Consider the following 12335-nt stretch of genomic DNA (forward strand, 5'->3'; position numbering starts at 1 on the left):
TGCCCGCTGCAGCTGGTAAGCAAGCACGTGTCCCGAGCAGCCAGGCAGTGCCGGGGAGGCAGGGACCCGCCCGGGTCGCCTGTGCCTTCTCTCTCAGTCGTGACAAGCTCAGGAGCCGTGAGGAGGCGCCTTTGCCACCCGCTCGGGGCCTGGGGCAGGGCAGCGCGGCCGGGACTCTGTTTGCTGAGGAGACCGCGGCCCGCTGAATAAATAGGGCTCTATATTTACTCCTGACAGGCGCACGCTGGAAAACAAATAAAACTATTTTTCAGAAACACGGTCGGCCGGGTCTTCTCGAGTGCCCGGAACTGCCCCGGGCAGGTTGGACGGGTGAGTTTCCTCTCGCCCCTATTTTAGTCGCTTCCTCCATTCCCGAACAGGACCCGGGGGGAGTGGCGGCTTCCCCTGCGCCTAACCCGGGCCTGACCTCGGGGACGAAGCTTCTCTTCACCGCCTCCCGCGCCCCCCGCGGGCTTCCTGGTGAGGGGCTGCGGTGAGGACGCCCGTGTCCTCTTCCGCAGGAACCGGTGGCTGGGGTGCAGGAGTCAGGGTCCGCCAGCCCGCAGCCCCCCCCCCCCACCCCTCAGGCTCACCGGGCAGCCCCTGAGCCCGCCAGGATGGAGAAAAAGCCGAAGATTCCCTGTGAGAACAAAGAGAAATAGAAATTGAGTCGCTGCAAATGGCTCCGAGAATCACCACTCGAATAAGGGATTTTCTGCTACAGCCGTGAGCCGGAGAGACGGCACTGGGGTCCCTGAGGAGCTGGCCCCGCATGCTGCCGGGCGGGGCTGGACCCCAGCAGCCCATGTGGTCCCCTGACCCTGCCGGGAGTAACCCCTGTGGCCCGAAATCCTGGGAGGTTGCTTCACCTGCCGGTAGAAATCTCAGGACACAAATGGGAAGAATGAAAACTCCGTTACTGGAGGACATTGGGCCATACCTGGCAGTGGGCTTACTCCTGGCTCTGTGCTCATGGGTCACTTCTGGCTCAGGGAACCCTATGTGGGGCCAGGGACGGAACCCAGACCACCTGTGTAAACCTGAGGCCTACCCTACCCACGACACTGTCTTTCCAGCCCTGGAAGGGTAAGAGATTGGGAGCAACAGAGGCTAGCGATGCAATAGTCGTTGAAAAAATGTTATTACATGATGTCACAGTTGAATTTTTTCAATTTCACGAACTTTGCTAAGAAATCTTTTGCTTTATTTTCTTCAGAAAAAAATTGTTTCCTGAATTCTTTCAGTTGGGATTTAGAGGGAGCACTGTCGCACTGTCGTCCCGCTGTTCATCGATTTGCTCGAGTGGGCACCAGTAACGTCTCCATTGTGAGACTTGTTGTTGCTGTTTTTGGCATATCGAAAACGCCACGGGGAGCTTGCCAGGCTCTGCCATGTGGACGGGATACTCTCGATAGCTTGCTGGGCTCTCCGAGAGGGACGGAGGAATCAAACCCGGGTCGGCCGCGTGCAAGGCAAATGCCCTACCCACTGTGCTACGGCTCCAGTCCAGATCTAGAAGTAAACTTTCAAATAATGTCCAATGGGTAGAACTGGAGGGTGAAGTCAGCCGGCTGAAGGGGACGGACGCAGAGCGGCCACATCAGGGGACCTACAGCAGCAGCGACAGATCCAGCGGACGTCACGGGAGCTGAGCCACCAGCGGAGTTGGGGACGGCTGAGAGGAGGGAGGGCGGCAGTGCGGAGTCAGTATGACGTGCAGGAGGAAGTGTTGTTAACAGTCTGGGAAGGAGAAATCAACAAGGACCATGATCTACGGCAGCGCGTGCCTGAGCTGAGCTGAGGCTCGTTGGTAATCCCAACCCCCCTGGAGTGGGGACGAGGCTCCGGCTGAGTGGCCGTGCGGGGCTGTGTCTGCTGGGAGAGGTGGTGACTGGGCTTGGGGCTCAGCAGGGCCCGAGGCTGCTGGTCAGCCTGGACTGTCCGGAGCACTGTGGAAGATGGCCCAAGTAGAAATACCTTTAACTTGCACTCAGATCTAAATGCTAAAGGGTACAAACACTGACCACTGCAGTGAAATGTGAGGCCGACCGAGGTCACGCCGGCCCGAGGAAGGGCTGAGACTCAGCCCCTCACCTGCGTCTGTGAGTGGGAATCTCGGGAGAAACGTCTCTTCAGCCGCCGCATGAAACCTCAGGAAATAGAAAAGTTGGCTTTTCCTCCCTTCTCCCGAAAGTGGGAGGCTCAGTGAAAGCTGAGGGGAGGGGTGGGGCGTGGCGGGGCCTGGGACTTCAGGGCCACGTCAATTCTGCCGTTGTTGCCAGAGGAGATGAACTCAAGACTCGTGAATTAGTTCTGACTCAGTCTGCTGCCCGGGGAATCCACCCCAGTCTGTGTTAGCAGAGCGTCGGGGTCCGCTCTGCGTCCCCCGGGAGCCAGGTCCCATGTGCCTGTCCCGGGGCAGCCCTGCCCGTGTGCCCGCCCCCGCCTCTCCTGCAGTCCCCCCCGCCCCTGCCCTGCACCCCAGCTCCCTGACGTGAAAGGAGCACCGTGTGGGATTCGTCTAGCTGGCGTAACGTCCCTTTCTCACTGAGTGGACCTCCCAGAGCTCTTGGTTCTCTGCACATGCCTCTCTTACCTATTTTAGGGACGAACTACAACGAAGCCTAAAGCCAAAGGTCCCTAAACTTACTTGACCTCCCACCCCTGTTCCGGGAAAATTTGATCACTCAGCATTTGCCTGGAAACCAACTTTCTTTCAGCAAATAAAGAGAAAGCTCCGCAGTATGCCCTGGGCGACCAGTGGCCCCTGGACTGTTCTAGTGACCGGGGAGAGGCGAGAACATTATCACTTACTTTTGGGAAACACTCGCTTAAATTACGAGGGGACACTTTTGAATTGAATTCACATTTTGTGATGGCTTCGCTTTTGAACATACTCAATGATCATGAGTCGAGTAGGGGAACCGCATGGTCTCACCCCTGCAGTGCCGAGCGAGGCCGGGAGTATACAGAAAGTATCAGAAAATAATTTTACTGAGGACTCTGGCTGCTGACCGCTTTCTAGGGGCAGGCCAGACCCGGAGCCTCACCCACGTGAGCGCAGAGAGGGACGCTTCCTCCACGTGGCTAGACCCCGCTCTCTCGCTCCTGCTCGATCACTCCAGCTTAGAGCAAAGGCCCCTTAGTTCAGGGGGAGCACTGTGTGTTCAGTCTTACACAGGTGGGTGCCCACCCCTCCCGCCTGCAGGACTGTGTCATGTGGGCTTCGGACCAGCACATACAAATCCCGGCTGTGGAGTCGGAATGACTCCTTGGCCAGGATCCACGCCGAGAGCCTTTCGTAGCTCGGTGCCGGCTCATTCCAGAAGGGGGTCCGGAGCCTCTAGCAGCTCCTGACAGGAGCACTAAGCACCGAGCACCAAGCACAGGTTTGCTCGTCAGAGTTTGCGCGTACACACGTTTCTCCCACCTCGTCCTCACATGCACCCAGGTCACCGTGCGTGTGGGACGGTCATCAGGCCCTCAGCACACCGGCAGGGTCAGGGGCCAGCAGGGGGGAGCAGGATGGGCCTTGGTTTCACTCTCAGCGTATACCCTCCTCCCAGTGCCAGGTTTTCCACGACGGCAACGGCAGGTGGAAAGAATTTCCTCGTTGATTCTGACGCTCAAAGCACCCGGGCTGTGTCTGTCACCCGGCACAGCACCAGGCCAGCCTGGCCCACGTCACAGGCTCGGCCGGAGACCCCGCGGAGTCCAGGACACGACGTCCCCTTCTCCCTCTCTCTCCTTTGTGCCGAGACGGCACCTGTGACCCATTCGGCCACGCACAGCCCCCCCTGCATTCCGTGTGAGGGCAGAAACAGGACGCTGCTAAGAAAGGTTTCTGTTCACATGGAGAATTAACGCCAGGTAAATCCTGTGCTAATTAGAATAAAAATGCACGGCATTGTTTTATGTCATTTAACTTTCCTCTTTGTGAAATTAAAACCACAAATATATTTGCACTATCTCCATTATTTGTCATTTCTTACCTGAGGAGACTGAATTCTTTCCTTCTCATTCTGCTGTATTTCACGGGAAAATGAAAGTCTCACAAAGGTCACTTTTGTTATCATTATAATAAGACTTTAACTTGAATAGTTTGGAATAATTCACTGCCGAATCATCATACTTTTTACCACACCAGATAGCATGTACCCATGCCTTTAGAAAGTCTATACATTTCGAAATTTATCTTGAATTTTTATGGACAATCTGTTTGAGGTTTTGGCTTTTGTTTTGCTGTACACAGAAAGATTATTCGACAGATCAGCTCTGTTAACTTGAAACACAAAGATTCTGCCGAGGGCTTAGCTGAAAGTCACTTATTTCCATCTGCCTCTGGCAAAGCCCCTTCCCAGAGCCTCCAGGTGCTCCATCTGCTCTGGGTTTGTCTCGTGTTCCCGAGGAGGGGGACGGCAGCAGAGTTCAGGCTGGGGGGCGAGGGGGGCATCCTGGGCTGGCCCCTCCCTGTACTGCCCAGGGTCACGCGTGCTCCCGGGAAGCTCCTCTGGCACGTGTGTCTGTGTGGCTTCACGCGGGTTCCTGATGCAGGCGCAGGTCGGAATAGTGGCCGCACTGCGGGCGCCCGGGCTGCGACGTCCCTGGTCTCCGGCGGGAGGAAGGAGCGGCCATGTCCTGTGAGACCGCGGCCGCTCGAGGCCCCTGGAGCCTGGAAGGGCCTCACGGCCAGCAGCGACCCTCACGTCGTCACTCAGCACGCAGGCGGGAGCCGGGGCCTGGCCGGAGCAGGGTGGACAAAGCCGGCGGGAGGCCGGGTCGGGGGCCAGCTGGGGCTGCTTGGTGGCGGCCAGGAGGAAGCTTTGACCGGAGGGACTCAGGCAGGGTTGCTCCGGGGGAGGGGGGCGTCAGGAGAGCTCGCTGAGGAAAGGCAGCGTGTGAGCGAAGGCCTGTGGCGGCAGGGCAGGGTGGCTGGGGGGATGGGGGCGGGGGAGGGGGGGCAGCCCGGAGGCTTCAAGGAGGAGGAGCCGGTGCAGCCAGGGGAGCACCCAGCAGGAGTCCACGTCCTGTGTGCAGAGGGAGCTGGTGCGAGGCTGAGCGAGGGGTCCCGGGAGGCGATGCCGGCCGGGGGCAGAGGTGAAGCCACACAGGGACACGGGTGGGGGGGGCTGGAAATGAAAGCCGCCAGCACGTGACCTCACAGTATCTCGGGCGGCAACACGCGGGGACGTCTCAATCCGAGGAAGTGCCATTTCCTGGAAAATCTTTATTGCCCGGTTGGTGGGGAAAATCCTTTCAAGTGGCCCCCAGAGCCTGTCACTCGCCACCCTCAGCTGCTGCCGGGAACCCGGCCCCGGGCCTCCCGGCAAGGGTGGCACGAACAATGCCCTCCCCCTCCACGCTCTCTCGGGGGGTCGCGCTTGGCACGCGGGCTCCCAGCAGCCCTCCGCCGCTTCCTCCGGTCAGCAGCCGCCTGGCAGCCCCACAAAGCCTCCGCTGGTGACCCTGGGGGACCTCGGCCGCTTGCACAGGGCAGCCCAGCCCCGGGACCGGGGAAGTGTCGAGTTCACACACCGCGGCCCCTCCTCGGAGCTGTCCCCACTTCAAACAAGGGACAAAACAGCAACCAGAGGGGCAGACGGACCCCCGGGTCCTGGGGGTGGCCCCCGAGCCACACGTCCACGTGCCTCTGCGAAGGCCAGGGCCTAACGCCCAGGGAAAAGGCCTCTAGGGGCCCTCCCTGGGGAAGCCGCCCGGCCGTTGTCTCAGTGCCCACTGGGCTGAGTTTGGGTCAGTTTTCTAGGGTCGATGTTTTAATGCCGGTGTCGCCTCCCTGGTCTTCAGTCCTGGCCCGGAGGGTGCCCAGGGCACGTGCTCCACCCCCTGGCCGTTCCCTGTCCCATCCGCTAACCCCAAGGGGCGTCAGGGTAAACATGTCACAGTACAGTTTGTGAAACAGGAAAACAACAACAACAACAACAACAACCCGCCAAGTGCACACCCCAGAGTCACCCTCAGGACAAGGGTCCTGGTTCCCAGCGTGTGGTTGCCGTGGAGTTGGCGTGTTCAGCGTGGCCGCGCCCCAGACTGACGGCGAGAGGCGGGCGGAGTAGGAGAGACTCGCCGACTGTGGGTCCCACGGTCAGTCCTGCCGCGGCCCCTCGCTTGACTCTCAGATGGTTCCCGGTAGCATCTGCGAGTTATGGCCACACACGAGTGCATTTAAGGATTTCAGCAACGCGAAGTTATAGGCAGGAACAGGCCTTAGTGACCGGCCTGGGGGCATAGGCTTCTGCCCAGAAGCCAAAGCTCCCGGCTTCGCTGAGCATGACAAACCCGCGAGGAATGAAGCGCGTCTCTGAGCCGCTGTGTGTGGAGATGAGTCTACAGGCCCCTCTCCGCTGTCTCGGGAAACTGCTGGGCCGCGTGTCTCTATCCATCGGTAACCACAGACTCGGAATTCACGGGCTCTGGTTGGGAGTTCCCTGCCCTCCTTCATGCTCTGGGCAGGCGAGGGGAGAGGGCTCGGCTCTGGGCAGGGGAGGGAAGCAGAGGGCTTGGCTCTGGGCAGGGGAGGGGAGCAGAGGGCTCGACTCTGGGCAGAGGAGGGGAGAGGGCTCGGCTCTGGGCAGGGGAGGGGAGCAGAGGGCTCGGCTCTGGGCAAGGGAGGGGAGCAGAGGGCTCAGCTCTGGGCAGGGGAGGGGAGAGGGCTCGGCTCTGGGCAGGGGAGGGGAGCAGAGGGCACGGCTCTGGGCAGGGGAGGGGAGAGGGCTCGGCTCTGGGCAGGGGAGGGGAGCAGAGGGCTCGGCTCTGGGCAGGGGAGGGGAGCAGAGGGCTTGGCTCTGGGCAGGGGAGGGGAGAGGGCTCGGCTCTGGGCAGGGGAGGGGAGCAGAGGGCTCGGCTCTGGGCAGGGGAAGGGAGAGGGCTCGGCTCTGGGCAGGGGAGGGGAGCAGAGGGCTTGGCTCTGGGCAGGGGAGGGGAGCAGTGGGCTCAGCTCTGGGCAGGGGAGGGGAGCAGTGGGCTCAGCTCTGGGCAGGGGAGGGGAGAGGGCTCGGCTCTGGGCAGGGGAGGGGAGCAGAGGGCTTGGCTCTGGGCAGGCCTAGCTGGCGGCCACAGACACACCCAGGTGGAGTGTGGACACCCACTAGGCTCTGTCCACGGGGCATTGGTGGGCAAGGCCACTGCCCCTCCACAGAATTGTTGGCCGGCCACTGCCCCGGGTCACCTAGGCCGGCCGGCCCTCCCCGCCCTCCCGGCCCCCTGCGGCCTCGCTTCTGCTGCAGAGCCCGAGTGCTGCTGTCATTCATCATTCCGGAACACTCCGGAACAGCTGACATCGAGACGGCACGCGTGAAGGCAGGGAGCTGCTGCAGGGGAAAAGCACTCTCGGACCGTGGGCCCGAGAGCTGGGTGGTGGCTGGAGCTCCGCAGTGACTCAGCCTCTCTGTTGGGAGCGAGTAATTAAAGACCGAGCTCAACACAGCTCAGCCTAACCGGCCAACGAAGGCTATATATTAATATTTTTCTGTGTAAAAATACCACAGTCTCAGGGCCGTGCTGGACCGTGTCGGGGGGAGGGTCACCGGGCAGGGAGAGGGGCAGGACCTGGGCCTTGGCATGATGATTAAAGCTCGTCATGCGTGTCCAGTCTCGAGTAACGGGAGTGGCCTGAGCCGTGCCCAGGAGACGCAGAGCCAGCCCGAGCCCTGACCCCGTCTCCAACCCCAGGCCTGAGATCTGCCAGCTGCACCAGCGCCCACCCCGAGCGGCTCCCGGGGGGGCCTGCCCTGGTCAGCACACTCAGGCGAGGACCCCGTCCCCTCGCCCGTCTAAGTGTCCCAAACGCCAGCCCCAAGGGCCACCCCCCACCCAGCCAGCTGTTTCTTTGGACAAATATGTAGCCAGTTTGGAAGGGAAAAAAGGACAGAAAACAAAACAATGCCAGTCTGCTCCTTAGAGGCTTTCAGAGTGGGACTGAGCATCTGGGGACACGGACGCGACTCGGCGGAAACAAGCGAGGGGGCTTCCCTGCGAAGGGCTGCTGTCTGGCTGTTTTCAAGGAAGCAGGAGGCTTCGGAGGCAGGTCTGATAAAGACAAGGAGCCGGCATGCTGTGACCTCAAGGTCACGTCCTCCGCACCGTGACCGGTGTGTGGCTCGGCGAGTCCCGGGTCCTGGCGCCGAGAGGCATCGGGTGGTCCTTGCCACACGTGTTGTCCAGTGAACACACGGAGCACGTGAGAATCAGGCCGGGGACCGAGTCCGAGAGCTGATTTTCTACTCTAGGCCCGGGGGTCCCGGCTTACTGGCCCTTCAGAGGTCACACAGGGCCCTGGGGAATCTGCCTCCAAGTGAGCACGCAGAAGGCGCCCCCAGACCCCCCCCCCCCAATCCTCCCAGCACCACCCGGGGAAACACTGGACAGGCCAGCGAGTGAAGAGACGAGTCGGTAGGGAAGAGAGCGGGGGCCAAGGCAGACAGGCTGTGGTGACGTCCCCACGGACACGACCCTCCTCACCCTGCCCTCCCCACCCCGGAGGGGAAGTGGTTCTTCCAGATCTGTCTTAGGAGGCCAGAGTCGGGTGTGAATAAGCAAACTGAAGACCAGAATCTCTCACACATAGCCACCGTGACACTCTCGGTACAATATCAGCAAGAGCACAACAATGGTTAGTCCCCATGACCAAGGGGAGGGGATTTTGGAGTGCAAGAAGGTTCAGTCAACACAAATCAATAATCGTAAATTATCGCTTTGGTAGGAGCAAAGTGGCAGCAGCCGCAGACAAAGCACCTGGCAGAACAGACACTTCAGGAGGAAACGTCCCCGCAGAAGGGCCCGCACGTGGCCTGATCACAGAGCGCCTGCCCGGCACCTGTGGCTGAGTTTGATCCCCACCACCCAGGGCCACCCGGGGCCACTCCGGCAGGCCGCAGCCACGCCCACCCCCAACACTGCGGGAGGGGCAGCGGGCCAAGGGGCGGCAGACGTGCTACGGGAGGAAGGACCAAGGCGTTACAGACCCACAGACATGGGCGGAGAGAGCCGGCAAAGTGGGAGGAAATCGCTATGAAGCGTCCGTCTCATCAGCAATGAGGCAGCATAAAATGTTCCATAACAACAATAAAAAACTTGAAACTGAATTTTTTAAACAGGCAAAAGATGTGAGCAGTAGTCACACTACTTGAACGAGATATACAAACGGCCAGTATGTCTCTGAAAAGTGTGTGTGTGCATGTATGTGTATGTATGTGTGCACGTATGCGTGTGCATGCACGTGTGATTGTATGTGTGTGTGCATGTGTGCACGCGTATGCATATGTGTGTGCGCACAGGTGTGCATGTGTGCATGTGTATGCGTGCACGTGTGTGCATGTGTGTGCATATGCGTGTGTGCATGTATTCATGTGTGCGTGCGTGCATGAGTGTGAGTGCATGTGTGTGCGTTTTGTGTGCATATGCATGTATTCATGTGTGCGTGTGTGCATGTGTGTGTGTGTGTGTGTGTGTGTGTGTGTGTGTGTGTTGGGGCCGGGCCTCACAGAGCAGAGCCAGCACTTGCCACTGAGCTCTCTGCCCCAGCCCTGAGAAGACTCTTCACGTGCCTTAACTAAAGGCGAGTGAGAACGCTCACTGCACACGCCCAGTAGGACGACTGTAGAGGGAGGGGGAGGGGAAGGAAGAAGAGAAGCAGCAAGTGTCGGGAGAACATGGGGAGACTGGAGCTCTGTGAGTGGGAGTGAAAGCGGCGTGGTCATGGGAACAGCATGGGCGAGCTCCGAAAGCCGGAGCTACAAACTAGGTCAAACCTAGCAAGTCCGGAGCCTTCAACACAGGCCGTGAACCAATGTGCGCTCATGTTCGCAGTGAAAGTATTCGCCAGTGAATAGACATCCTTAAAAGCGAAGACTGTGACATGCTAGAGCATGGATAAGCTTTGGGGACATTATGCTACGTGAAATAAGTCAATTCCACAAAAACATTGTGTGAGCAACAAAATCATGGAAAACTGTAATCATTTTCTAAAATTTAGTTTTTCATTTTTTTTATGAAACTCTCGAGCTCATTCATCAACGTGGTTTGGCACGAGCCTCAGGCAACCACAAGCTAACCTCCGAGCTCGCAAAGCTGTGCAGAGAAGCGATAAAGGAAGACCTCAAAGAGAGAAGAGCAGCAGTGTTGGCTGATGCGGTAGAAGCCGGGAAAAGTATTCTCAATGCTCGCCTGTCCTTCGCCAACTACAAGACCAAGATGACTGACCTCCGACATCCCGATGGATCTATCACATCTTCCAGAAAGGCAATGGAGAGGATTATTCACGACTTCTACTCGGATCTCTTCAACAGCCACGTCCACCTGCCCACATACCAAATTCTGCAGGATGGATATGTCATTCCCAACATCCTCCCTTCCGAAATCCGACACGCCATTTTATTGGTAAAGATGCGTACAGCACCTGGTCTGGACAAGGTCAGACCTGAACACCTGAAGAATCTGCCGCCAGTACTCATCAATACACTGGCTCAGCTCTTCACTCACTACCTGTCTGAGTGCAAGGTTCTGTCTCAGGGGAAAACGAGTGGGACTGTTCTGTTGTATAAGAAGGGAGACATTCACGACATCGGCAACTATCACCCAATCTGCCTCTTGTCTGTCGTCTACAAGTTGTTCACTCATGTAGAACAACGAGTGAATAGAATAGGCAGAACACTAGATGAAGGACAACCATGCGAGGAAGCTGAGTTCTGAAAAGGATTCAGCACGATCAACCATACCACACAGTGACCAAACGCGTTGAAGTCTTGCAAGAGTTTAAGATGCCGCTCTGTCTAACATTCATTGACTTAAAGAAGGCCTTTGATTCTGTTGAGACTGAAGTGGTCATCGAAGCCCTGGCCAAACAGGGCATTCAAACTCAGTACATCAAAATCCTCCGCGAGCTGTATTGTGGATTCACCACCAGGATCTCACCATTCTACAAGGAAGTGATCATTGACGTAAAGAGAGGGGTTCGGCAGGGTGATACCATTTCACCGAAACTCTTCAGTGCCGCCCTTGAGAACATCATGCGACAACTGAAATGGAAAGGAATGGAAGTGAAGATAGACGGACGGCAATTACACCACCTCTGCTTCACTGATGACATCATTCTCATAACGTCAAACATTAGCCAAGCGGTACAAATGCTGGCTGACTTTGACTGAGAGTGTGCAAAGGTTGAACTGCAGCTGAACCTCAACAAGACAGTGCTCATGAAAAATGAACTAGTCCCTGAAGCTCCATTTGCTCTCAATGGAATGAACATCTCCGAATGCAGCAGCTATGTGTACCTGGGTCGAGAACTCAACATGAGGAACAACTTGGTGCCAGAACTGCGCAGGAGGAAGAAATGGTTAAGAGGACGAAGGACCTCAGGCTCCAAGCACATCTTTTCAATTCCACCATTCTTCCTGCACTAACATATGCCTCAGAGACCTGGGCCCTATGCAAACAGGATGAGAATAGCTATTCGGGTATCCTAAAGAGGAATCAAAAGAGCTATGCTGGGAATATCATGTCTCACTCAAGTGAGAGAAGGAATCTGGAGTTCCGACCTCCATTGACGGTCAAGAATCAGGAACATTGTCTCGTTTGTCAAGACATCAAAAATCAGTTGGGCCGGACACGTAATTCGATTCAGAGACGACCCCTGGACTAGAGCTGTTACCAACTGGATTCCATGGGATGTCAAAAGACCATGTGGCCACCCACCAACGAGATGGTCAGATTTCTTCTTCAAAACCATGAGTAAACGGTTCGAGGCTCTTCCTGTTCCTGGAGCGAGCAGATATCATTGGGCTGCACTAGCACGTGACAGGGACAAATGGAGACGTTACTGGCGCCCGCTTGAGTAAATCAAAGATCAAGGGGAAGACAAGTGTTACAAGACAAGTGATTTTTTTATTGCATCATGATGAGATACACAGTTACAAAGTGTTGATGATTGTGTTTCAGTTATACAGTCCTTCACCAGTATACATTCCCATCACCAATGTCCCCAGTTTTTCTTTTTCTCTCTCTCTCTCTTTGGGCATTATGTTTTGAAATACAGGTATTGAAAGGTTGTCATGTATATCCCTTGACCCATTTTCATCACTCAGTTCTTGTCTGGAGTGAAATATAACAACCTCCAAAGGCCTTAGGGCTGTGCTTGACAGACATCTGCTCACTATCAGCCAGAAGACACAGCTAGAAGGTTTAGTGACCTCCAGATGGGCTTCCTTTGCTCTCTGCGCTCTGCCTTTTGTTTCATAGTGATGGCAGAGAAGCAGAGTTGTGTGACGTTTGTGTGACTGTTTATAAAACCACGACAGAGTTCCGTTAAGTCCGCTTCCGTG

Source organism: Sorex araneus, chromosome 6 (assembly GCF_027595985.1).
Source record: "Sorex araneus isolate mSorAra2 chromosome 6, mSorAra2.pri, whole genome shotgun sequence".
In the NCBI taxonomy this organism is placed as follows: Eukaryota; Metazoa; Chordata; class Mammalia; order Eulipotyphla; family Soricidae; genus Sorex; species Sorex araneus.